This window comes from Mus caroli, chromosome 2, assembly GCF_900094665.2.
Source record: "Mus caroli chromosome 2, CAROLI_EIJ_v1.1, whole genome shotgun sequence".
In the NCBI taxonomy this organism is placed as follows: domain Eukaryota; kingdom Metazoa; phylum Chordata; class Mammalia; order Rodentia; family Muridae; genus Mus; species Mus caroli.
Window position 1 is genome coordinate 45437959 of NC_034571.1, and position 10888 is coordinate 45448846.

General features: G+C 44.4%; 1 protein-coding gene across 1 annotated transcript in view; it reads left to right on the forward strand.

Moving 5' to 3' along the window:
• The first annotated feature begins 248 nt into the window (after nucleotides 1-248).
• The window catches only part of Lypd6 (LY6/PLAUR domain containing 6), a 135740-nt gene continuing 125100 nt past the window's right edge, over nucleotides 249-10888 (forward strand). The window contains exon 1 of the mRNA XM_021156567.2: nucleotides 249-404. The gene's annotated coding sequence lies outside the window, so the exon portion shown is untranslated. The remainder of the gene's footprint in view (nucleotides 405-10888) is intronic.

Here is a 10888-nt window from a genome sequence, read left to right on the forward strand (position 1 = left end):
CTCCGTGGGAACCGGCTTCCCGTACAGGTCCCGAGTCCCCTCTTTTCCGCCACCTGTGTGCGGTGGACCTCCGCCTGAGTTTTGCAGACTTGGCCTCGAGTCCGGGTCCGGGAGAGTTAGGCGGCGCGGGCCAGGCCAATGAACGCATCCTGCAGAGGGCTCGGCTCCTCCTGCACGCGCTGATTGGCCCTGCGACCCTCGAGGCCGGGCGCGAGTGGGAGTGGCGCGCGCCCCCCACCGCCCCGCGCGTCCCTCCCGCCGCGCTCGCGCCCTCCTCCTCCTACTGCGCTCCCGGCACGGGCCGCGCGCAGGCGGCGCTCCGCATTGCACACGCGGGGGGCGCCGCAGTGTTCGTGGGATGGGGCAGCGGGCTGCCTCTGGCGGCAGGGACACGAGCATCCCGGGTGAGTAGGGGGGCAGCCTGGGATGGGGGGAGATACAAAAGGAGGCTCTGGGTGCGGGCGACCCAGGCGTACCATCCGGGCCAGGACTGTCCTGTCGGGCGGGAGTCGTGGCCACTGCGTTCCATACAAGGCGATTAGCTGAGCGCAGCGGGCGGGTCGGTAGTACGCTCAGAGCGCGCTGTGGAGGAATGGAGATGTCAGGAGCTGCAAGTTCAAGGCTGGCGAAAGCTTCCCTGGCTGCGGGCCGCCCAGCGGGCGAGCACAAGGAACTCCCGCTGGAGTGAGTTCCCAGGCGGCAGAGTGGCCGCGCCCCACGTGTTGCTGCCGGATTTTGCCCACCCGAGGCGGTAGTAGGAGGCGCGGTGTGCTAGGGCACCGCCCTGCTGTTGTACCCTGCGACCACCCACCCCGGCGACCCCGGGCTGGGAACTGCAAACAGAGTGTGGACTTCACTTAAGACTTGATTTTTGCCCTCTTCTCAGGTTACAGTAGTTACAGTCGAGTAGGCATTTAATTTCAACAGAAAGCGCTCTATTTGTTGGTCTGTATGACTCATTTGGAATCCTCCAAGGACTCCCGTTTCTGTCACTTGCCTAGTCCTATGGTTCAAAACTTGATGCTTGGGTATAGTTTTATACACGGTGGTCACAAGTATCTTTAGGATGAAAACTTGCTACCCTTGGGAACAACAAAGTTGTTACCCTTGTTTTAACTTGGGGAAGGTGAAGCTTTTTTTTTGTGTTAGAGATTTGGTGAACAGAGTTGACCTGCCAGAACACAGGACAAAAAGAATAGTATTCTTGGCTCTTTGGTAAGCTACCCAAGGCTTGACTTCCAAAATTCAGTTTTCTTTGTGGGAAGAGGGAGACTTCAGATTCTCCAGCAGAAAGCTCATTTCTTGTTAAATTGACTCATGGTTTGTACTCTGCTCCGGACAGCCATCATAGGTACCAGAGCAACTTACTTAAAGCTATTGCATTTTCTCCCAAGTGCCAGGGACTCCATGTAGCTGTTTAAAAAAATTGAACCTGTGCCGATTTCTGTAGACAACTGTATATGTGCTCACGTGTACCAAGTTTGCGAAAGGTATTTGTGCAGTCATCCATGCAGCCGTTTAATGAACATTGATGTTAAACCTATTTAAATGTAAAACATCTATGCCCTTTCAGTTTTAGTTTGTACCTCATCCAAAGGCAGCTGACTGAAGGAGGACTTAAAAGAGCCTTCCTTGTTTAAACAATGGTTTGTAGTACTCATCCTATGAGCACACAGTAGCTTCCCAAGCTTATAGGCATACCAAGCCTGTTGTGAGTTGTATTGTACGAGGCTACAATATCAAAAAATGTTTCCAGACCCACCCAAAAGGGGCAGACATGGGTCAAACGGGCTATAGTTTGAAGCTGTTGATAAGCTTTGTAAGGTGAATGTTTATAGTGTGAAGTGCATGAATGCAACTGACTCTAGGTTATGACAGATGAAAATGACGTGTATTGTATAGTTTCTGTGATGCAGTGATGTATCTGTGAGGAAGTAATACTTTATCACCCCCATTCTCTGCATGGAACAATTGAGGCTTTCAGATTAATTCCCCCCCCCCCCGCAGTTGAATGATAGTGCTCAAATTAGTTTCTGAATTCTTCCTTTGCCTCATCATGTTTTGTCTTTCCTCCTGTTGAAACATTCCCACCTTCATGATTTATGTTGTTGCTGCTTGCTGATCTATGACTTTTGTACCACATTTGGTTATTTAACCCGCTTCCCGATATGTCGCTGCTGAAAGGCTTTGTTGTCCACTAATGCTTCCACTCAAGTTTGGCTGATATGAGTTGAGGAGAAAGCAAAAGATGGCTTTAAGGAGCCACTGTGTGCACTAGCTGGTGGCTAGAGATACGAGCAGTCCAAGTCTGAGGAGTGGCCTGCTCCCTGCAGTGTGTCAACCCAGGATTACTATAGGGAAAAAACTATCCAGCAGGGAAAAGTCCAGGAGAGCAGAAGCTACTGATGAAAGAGAAGTCACGCGTTTACCTGCATGGCTAGCTGACAGAATTCTGCCTCTGTGATTATTTCTTAAGGACCCGTCATTTATAGATCTTTTCTTGGAAAAATTATGGCTCAGTATATTTACTTGGGGTATGGTTGTATCTATTGAGATTTATGAAGTTAATTTTGTTTGCATGAATGCAAGTGCATATTGACTTTACAAGTGTTAAGTCTTAATTCATTGCGTGAGCTTTGGATTCAAGACTTGGCATCACATACTGTGAGACTTCAGAAAGTGTTCACTCTATCTTTGAATTTTCTTGCAATGTTGAAAAATGAACTTCATGCAGTTTTTCAGTTTGTTCATGAAGTATTTATTGATGTTCTAGTTGTAGCAGCTCCACTCTAGGTGCTGCCAAAGGTTACAGTCTGGCACCTGAGCACAATGTCGAATGTATGTCAAGCCTTCAGCATGTGATGTGGTACCTAGGAACAGCCCCATGGCTGGTAGCTGATGCTACCATCCCTTCATTCGGCAGCTGGTCACTTAGTGGTTAATACAGATTATAGTATGTAATGAAGAGTAGTTTAGTTCAGCCTGGGGGAGAGCACGCCAAAGAAAGAGGTCAAATACACAATCATTTTGTAAAAAGGAATTCAGTGAGTGCCGATACAGTGGGGGAAAATAAAGGAAATACTTGGAAATCAAATGACTCTTAAGAAAATGAGGGATTTTTGTAAATTACTGTATAGGTACCCAAATGTAGTCAGAAAAATAAAGGTCTTAGACCCAAGTGATCTAAAACACTAAGTATGCAGGGGAAAAGTGAAGAAGAGAATGCCTAAATACATTTAATGAAATGGACTATTTGAAGGGCTGACTTATTAAGTTACTATTATAATAGGTCACCACAAAGGGTGATACATTGTATGTACATCAGATGTGAGATATCCAGAGGTGAATTTGAAAAGTCTGAAACAGTTTTGAAACACAGTTGCTGCACAGCGAGGGACTGGTGGACTTTCATATGCCAAACATGTATTCAGTGGCCAAGAGAGAGGAAATAGAATTCTTCGCCTCTGTTTCTGCTGAGTAAGATAGCTGCACTCAGGCTCTCTCAAGCAGTTCCCACAGTGGAGGTAATAGATCATGCAGCAGCACATGCCCAGGAGACTCTAGACCTGACCACTGGACTAGATACAGATAAATCACCAGGGCCAGCTGGCCTTCCTCCAAGTGCATGTGTGAGACGCGGCTCATAAGACAGCTCCTCAGAGTATTAGTGGGGCATTAGCTGGTGCCCTGCAGGGCGCTTGTTAGGACAGGGTCAACAGGAAACAACCTTGGCCCATCACATCAGACCATGTCCTTGGGACAGGGCCATTAGTATTAAGAGCAAGCAGATGATAACAAAAATAATGACTTAGTTTGAAAAAAAAAGGAGTTAGGATTAGAGATTGGGGAAAATAGGTCGTAATAATTCCTGTTATAAGTCCCAGTTTCTTGTCTATTCAGAGTCTTTTGTTAGGAATGGGAAGTGAGCCAAAAAACGAGCATAGCGGAGCTCTATAGACACTTCTGAGTGGACAAATAGGCTCTTCCAGGAAGTAGTTCACACGTGTGGCCACCTTTAACACGGTTGCAGATGTGAACAGATAGGAAGCCATGTTCATAGTAAGGGCACCCTGCTCACGTGACTCTGTGGGAACAGCCTGAATGGGAAGAAAAGAAATAGGATTAAAGTCAGAACCGAAGATTGAAGATAAGTGTACTTGGAGAAGCAGTTCCTAGTATGCTTATGGGGTGTGGTTTTAAAGTCCGTCCCTAGCAGCTGACAGCACAACTGGGTGGGATCACTTAGCTCTCTGTTTTAGTAAATGCTCAAGTCAATGTGAAGAGAAAAGACGCTTATAAAAATGCATTGGTGTGTTACTATTTTTAAGAGTATGTAATTGAATGAGCTTATATAAATTTTCTCTATCTGTTCACTTATCAATGTAGAGAAAAACTTTCGAAATATTAGCAATGACTGTCTCTGAGTATTGCAGATTTTCTAGAATTTTTCCTGTCTTTTAAATTTTCAGTATTATTATCTGTGTGTGCACATGTGTGTCTGCATATTCAAGTGCATGTCCTATGCATGCATGCAGAGGGCAGAGAAGGACGGAGGGTGTCTTCCTCTCTCACTCTTTGCCTTATTGCTTTAAGATAGGGTCTCTCTCTCCCTGAACTGGAAGCTTGCTCTGTAAGCTAAGCATGATCTGCCTGCATTTCCTCTGCAAGTGCTGGGCTTACAGGCATGCACTGTCATTCCTGACTTTTTACAGGAATGCCAGCGAACCAGACTCAGGTTCTTGCAGAGCAGATGTTCTTATCCACTGAGCCAGGTCCCTAACCCTTGATCAAAAATTCCTCCAGTACTTATGATACCTTGCTCTTATGAAGAACCATATTGTGGGGGAAAAGTTACACTGTTGTAACTGTTGCTTGTACGCAGTCTTGTTACAAAGAAAGACTTGTTTGTGTGTATCCTTTCTTTTTCCTCTTCTGAACCTTTGTGGATGGGAGATTGGCTGCCCACCTGCTCTGGATTCTTTCTGTCTAAAGGGCAATATGTTGAAATGAGAGTTTCTTCCTCAGCTTTGATTGGCAGTGGTGCTTCTATAGATAGTCACAGCTGGCCAGAACCTAGTGGGATTCTGTTTGCCATGGCTCTTAGGATACGAAGAACCAAGAATGTAAGCCACATGAAAACAGGAGCTAACCTATTTCTTACTTCCTAAAGGAATTAGCACTTGCCTTAGGACAGGACATAGAGAAATTTCCCAGGAATAAATACTACTGAGTGTTCTGAACTGAACGAAGGGGCTGAAAGACTCAGATTCGTAGCCATGAGAATAAGGAGTTCAGAGGGCTGCTTACCCTCTGGCATAGTGTGAGTCACTGGTCTTGATTTAGTCTCCTGTCTGGTTATTCTCCTGGCTTTTCTTTTATCTTGAAAGTGACAGTTGTTTATCATTATAGACTCTCTACTGTAAAGTTGACTTCTGATCTCTCTCCGGCCATTTGTACCCTTCTCTTCTTTCAAGTTTCCATGACTGAGGACTGGTACTTTCTTTGCTCTGGATTTTGTCTGTTCCCCAGTCCTTGGTTTGTGGTCGCCTCATCCATTTCCACACTGTGGATCCGGTTGTACACCTGTCCAGTTAGCCTTGGCTGTTTGGGTAAACTCAAGCTTTTGTGAAGGAGCACTTTATATTGGAACCATTAACTATTATTGATTTTTGATGGTCTGAATCTTGGTACCCTTCCCGATCCAGGTGTTAGAAGTGGGACCTTTAGTGCCCAGCCCCATGAATTGGTACCTTCACAAAAGAAACTGAAGAGAGTGTCTTGCCCTGCAGCTCTGTGAAGATAAACATCCTAGAAGCAGAGAATGAATCTTCCCCAGGGAGCAAATATGCTGGTTCCTTCACCTTGGATTTCCCAGTCTCTAGACTGCTAAGCAATAAATTCTACTTGTTTGTAAAGTAACTGTCTAAGGCATTTTGTTATGGCAATGTGGGCGGTTTAAGACAAATATTTATAATTAATCCATTCAAGGGGTTCAGGAGTCTTTAGATATTGTTTTCTAGCATCAACTTAATGAGAGATTGTGGTGAAAATAATATTACATATATTGTCAGAAAGATTCTTTGTAGAAGAAATAAATAGCTTCATCTTGTTCTTGTGTATAATCTGTTGTCTAGGCTGTGCCTCTCTTTCTGTCATTTCTGAAAGCTGGGTGACAAAGAGTCAGATAAGAGCAAACAGATGTTGAGTGCCCAGGATTGTGGGTAGGGTTTGGATGAAGTAGTTACTAACTGGTGATGTAATGTGCAGAACCCTGTCTGGAAGGGATAATGCTCTCGGATAGACACTCCTTTTAGGGAGTTCTTGGAATGGTCCACACAGTACAGCTTGGGGGTGAGGTTATAGCTGCCACATTGGATTGGCTTGGGAAAAGATCAGCTGACCTAGGAGCCTCATCCTTCTAGATACCAACATCGCTATAACAGCTCCAGAGAGAAGTCTCCCAGCTTCCCGGCCCCAGTGGGAGTGCCTAGTTTACTCCTGGCTTTCAGAGAATGCCCAATGTGATGCCCCATCAGCACCTTCAGTTTTATCCCAGGCTAGTCTGTCATTTTGACCCTTCATGGGGTTTTATAGAAGATCTAGGTAGATGTCTGAAGTCTAATTCTAACTCAGTATACATAGTTACAAGTAGAATAAATCTGGGTCATTTCTCATGGTGAAAAAAAAAGGTATTAGAACATATCCATTGCTATTTGCAACCAAGGGACTTAGATAAAATGTCAAGCTTAAATGTAATGTAATCCCATGTCTCCTGCCCTGCATCCCCATCTGCTTATCCGTGTTCTCCTTTGATAAGAGAATACAGAGAATAACTTAGGTTGGAAAGCTTTTTAGTGTATTTATCAATAGTTCCCACACAAAATGGGTTGTTAGTCAAATGAATATTGGGTATAAAATCCTGATGTGCTGCAGGCTTTTTGTAAATCTTACAAAGAAGAGTTCTTATCTATAGGATTATCCAGTTACTGTGCTTGGGTTTTGATTTCCTTTTCCCTGCGCTCAGGATGAATCCAAAGCCTCTATGTTATATTCCCATTTCTGCTTCCCTTTTAAAATAACTGTTTTCTGCCGACAGGAGTATCTTCAAATATTCCAAATCATTAAATAACAACTCACTTAATGCATTTGAAGGGGAGGATTTGGGGTGACCATTAGGATATATCTTTTACTATTTTCTACTGTTTTTGAGATTATGACTTAACTACACAATTTCCACTTTTCTTTCCTCCCTCCAAACCTCCCCCCTTCATCCCCCCTTTCTCCTTCATGGCCTCTTTTCACTAATGGTGGTTACATATTATATGCATATATGTATATATTTCTAATATGTTCTGCTCAGTCTATATGATGTTACTTGTATGTTTTCAGAGCTGATCTTTGATATTAGATAGCCAATTGGTGTGGTCTTCCCTGTAGAAGACCAGATCTCATTCAGGGCAGTGGTAGGGTACTTCTCCCCCTCTTTTTTATTGGATATTTTCTTTATTTACATTTCAAATATTTTCCTCTTTCCAGGTCTCCCCTTCAGAAACCCCCATCCTATCTCCCTGCCTCTAGGAGGATGCTCCCCCTCCACCTACTCCCACCTTCCCACCCTGGTATTCCCCTATACTGGGCCATTGAACACCCTCAGGCTCAAGGGCTGCACCTCCCCCTGATGTCCAATAAGGCCATCCTCTGCCACATATGCTGCCGGAGCCATGGGACCCTGCATGTATACATTTTGGTTAGTGGTCCAGTTCCAGGGAGCTCTGGGGGGTCTGGCCAGTTGACACTGTTGCTCTCCCCATGGGGCTGCAAACCCCCTAAGCTCCTTCAGTTCCTTCTCTAACTCTTCTGTTGGGGACCCTGCACTCAGTCCAATGGTTGGCACATCTTTAATTTCAGTATTTGAGAGGCAGAGGCAGGCAGATCTCTTGAGTTTGAGGCCAGCTTGATCTATAGGGCGAGTTTCAGGATGGCCAGGACTACACAGAGAAACAACCCTGTTTTAAAACCACACAATAACAAACAAACACCTCACCCCTTAGAGAGAGAGAGAGAGAGAGAGAGAGAGAGAGAGAGAGAGAGAGAGAGAGAGAGAGAGAGAACCAAGCGCCCCCACTCTCAGCTTTCTTCAATTGTCTATAGCTCTTTCAATAGGGTTGAGGCTCCGTGGGCTTTTGCTCATCTGTTAGATGTCTTTGTTCAGCTCATGATTAGGCAGTCAGATTGGTGGGACTTTATGGTTGTAGGTTGTGACATTACTAGGACACAGTACCACAGCAAACTCCCTCATCTTCTGACTGTTAAAATCTTTTCTTCTCTTCTGCAGTCTTCCCTAAAGCTTAGAGGTGGGAGTTGTTTTTAGATGTATTCCTTGGGACTAAGCTCCACAGGTCTACATTTTGGTTGGTTGTGGTTTTCTATACTGGCCTTCAGCCATTGCAAAGAGACCTTTCCTTGAAGAGGGTGAAAACAATGTTTAATTTGTGCATGTAACAACAAAGTGTGTTTGGAGCCAATCAGAGAGCAGTTGGGTGCTATCAAGGCACGGGCACCACTGTTACATCCCCGGGGCTGTTGTGCTATGCTGGGTTCTGTGGCTCAGAAGCACCCTAGCTGGGTAGAACTATAGGTTAACTCCCTCCTTTGGAAGCTTGAATAGCACTTCCTGGTACTGTGCAAGCTAGTCCTCAGGGAAGGGGTCCTATAATTACCTTCATCCCAGGGACCTCTGGGCCTTGCACCTGAAGTACATAGTGTCCTCAGTTTTCTTAACACTTTTTAATGCTCTAAGAAGCAGAAGAAAAGATTACAACCTTCTTCTTCTTCTTCTTCTTCTTCTTCTTCTTCTTCTTCTTCTTCTTCTTCTTCTTCTTCCTCCTCTTCCTCCTCTTCCTCCTCTTCCTCCTCTTCCTCCTCTTCCTCCTCTTCCTCCTCTTCCTCTTCTTCTTCCTTTGCTTTTTCCATCCCAAGTATCTAACATTAGCAGTTGTACATGATATTTAAATTTTTTCTCAGGACATCTAGAAATTCCCGTTCCTGTGTACAGAGAGTCAGATAATGTGTCCGCTTCCTTCACTTTCCAGTGCTTATGAACCCTTCACTTTCTGTCTCTGAAATTCTCCATCTGCAGCATTGTACCTTGTAAGCACCAGTGTTAATCTCCCATGGCAAATGGACTGTGTGCAGGTTTGGGGGTCAGTGCTTGCTTGTGCTCGTGGCTCATGGCTCATTGGCCCTAGCAGTCACCTTCTTCTGTCGCCTGCAACAAGTCCTTTCCCTTCAGTTTTACTGGCTGGCTGACATTTAGTGAGTTGGTCACCCACTGTCTGGACTTCATTGCCTCAAACAGAAAGTCAAGGGGCTCTGCAGTTAAACTTTAAAGTCCCACACGAGCAGGAAACAACACACTGTCTTATGACATTTAAAACTTCCCATTTCTGCTGATCTAATGACATAGTTCTGATGGACTGGAAGTGAATTGGGTATACAGTCCAAATGGAGTTCTGTGTACAGGAATTCCTGACTTACAAGAGCATAGATCTACAATAAATAATTGAAGGTCTTGTACATATTTTTGGAATTTTTATCTTGACTTGATTATCCATATGGAATACATTGAATTTCTTAGGATGTTTCTATCTTGGAGATTTAAAAAAATCTACTTTCAATTATTCTGAAATATTGCCATCTAAAATACTGACTTGAATAGAAGTAATATTTGGCATTTATGTAGTGACTTTCTGTAGACCAAAGGACTGTATTAGAAATACATGCTTTTTCTTTCATGTAGAACTTCACAGAAACATTTTCTTTTTATCAAATTCTTTTAATGCAGAATTCCAATCACCCAACTGGGGAATTCACAGCCCTGTTTTGCAGCATTTCTGATTTGTTCGTTCAGGTGTACTGCTTGGTCCGGACTGGCTTTCCATCATTTCCCGGTAGAGAAGCCTTTCTATCCTTTAAGGCCCAGCCCAGTGCATCCCCAAAGAAGCCTTTTGTCCTGATTCCCCCAATAGTGAAGGTTTAAACTCTTCCACAGGTCACCATGTTTTACATCACTGTAACTTGTTTGCATCCTATCTAATGATTTACATGGTGACTTATTTCTCTTGGATGCCAGCTTGAGCATATTGTCGAGCACAGACAAAGCTCTGCTGAAGTCACCGACCTGGATGATAACTCTCACAGAGGATAACCATAAAGGTCCAGGAGGCATCAGACAGGATGGGAAAGGTAGGTAGGTTTTGTATAGTATGATAACTGTCATCTAACTTTGGCTTCTGGATGTCCAGGGCAACAGATGGATGTCACAAACTCTGCAGATCTTCCACAGGACCTTCTCTGCCTCTGTGTCCTAGGGATACCCTCCAGGTATACAGGATGCATGGAAATAGACTTAAAGTTTCGAGTCTCCTGCAGTCAGGGCTTTGGAAAATCACAGCTGACATCTTCACAGATAAAAATAAAACTGGGCTGGATTGTACTCTTTACCAAAGCACGCTAAGCTGGGTAAGCAGTTTCTATTAAAAGTTCAAGGAAGACAATAATGACCCTCTTTTCTATCCACTTTATTCTTCTTGTGTAATTTCTTTACTGCTTCTTCACTGTTACCTGTTAACACACAGGCTTCTGTGTTATAAATACAGAGTGTGTCAGATATTTGATCCTAGATAAAATAGAGGGCGCTAAAGCAAGGTTGATCTATATAGAGGTACAATTGTTCTATGCTTTTGAATACCTCGTCTAAGAACCAGCTCTCATGAAGCTCCCCCGCACCACCCCCATGTCAGAGGGAATAACACACATGGCAAAGGTGCTTCTCTTCCCTTCCCTTCCCTTCCCTTCCCTTCCCTTCCCTTCCCTTCCCTTCCCTTCC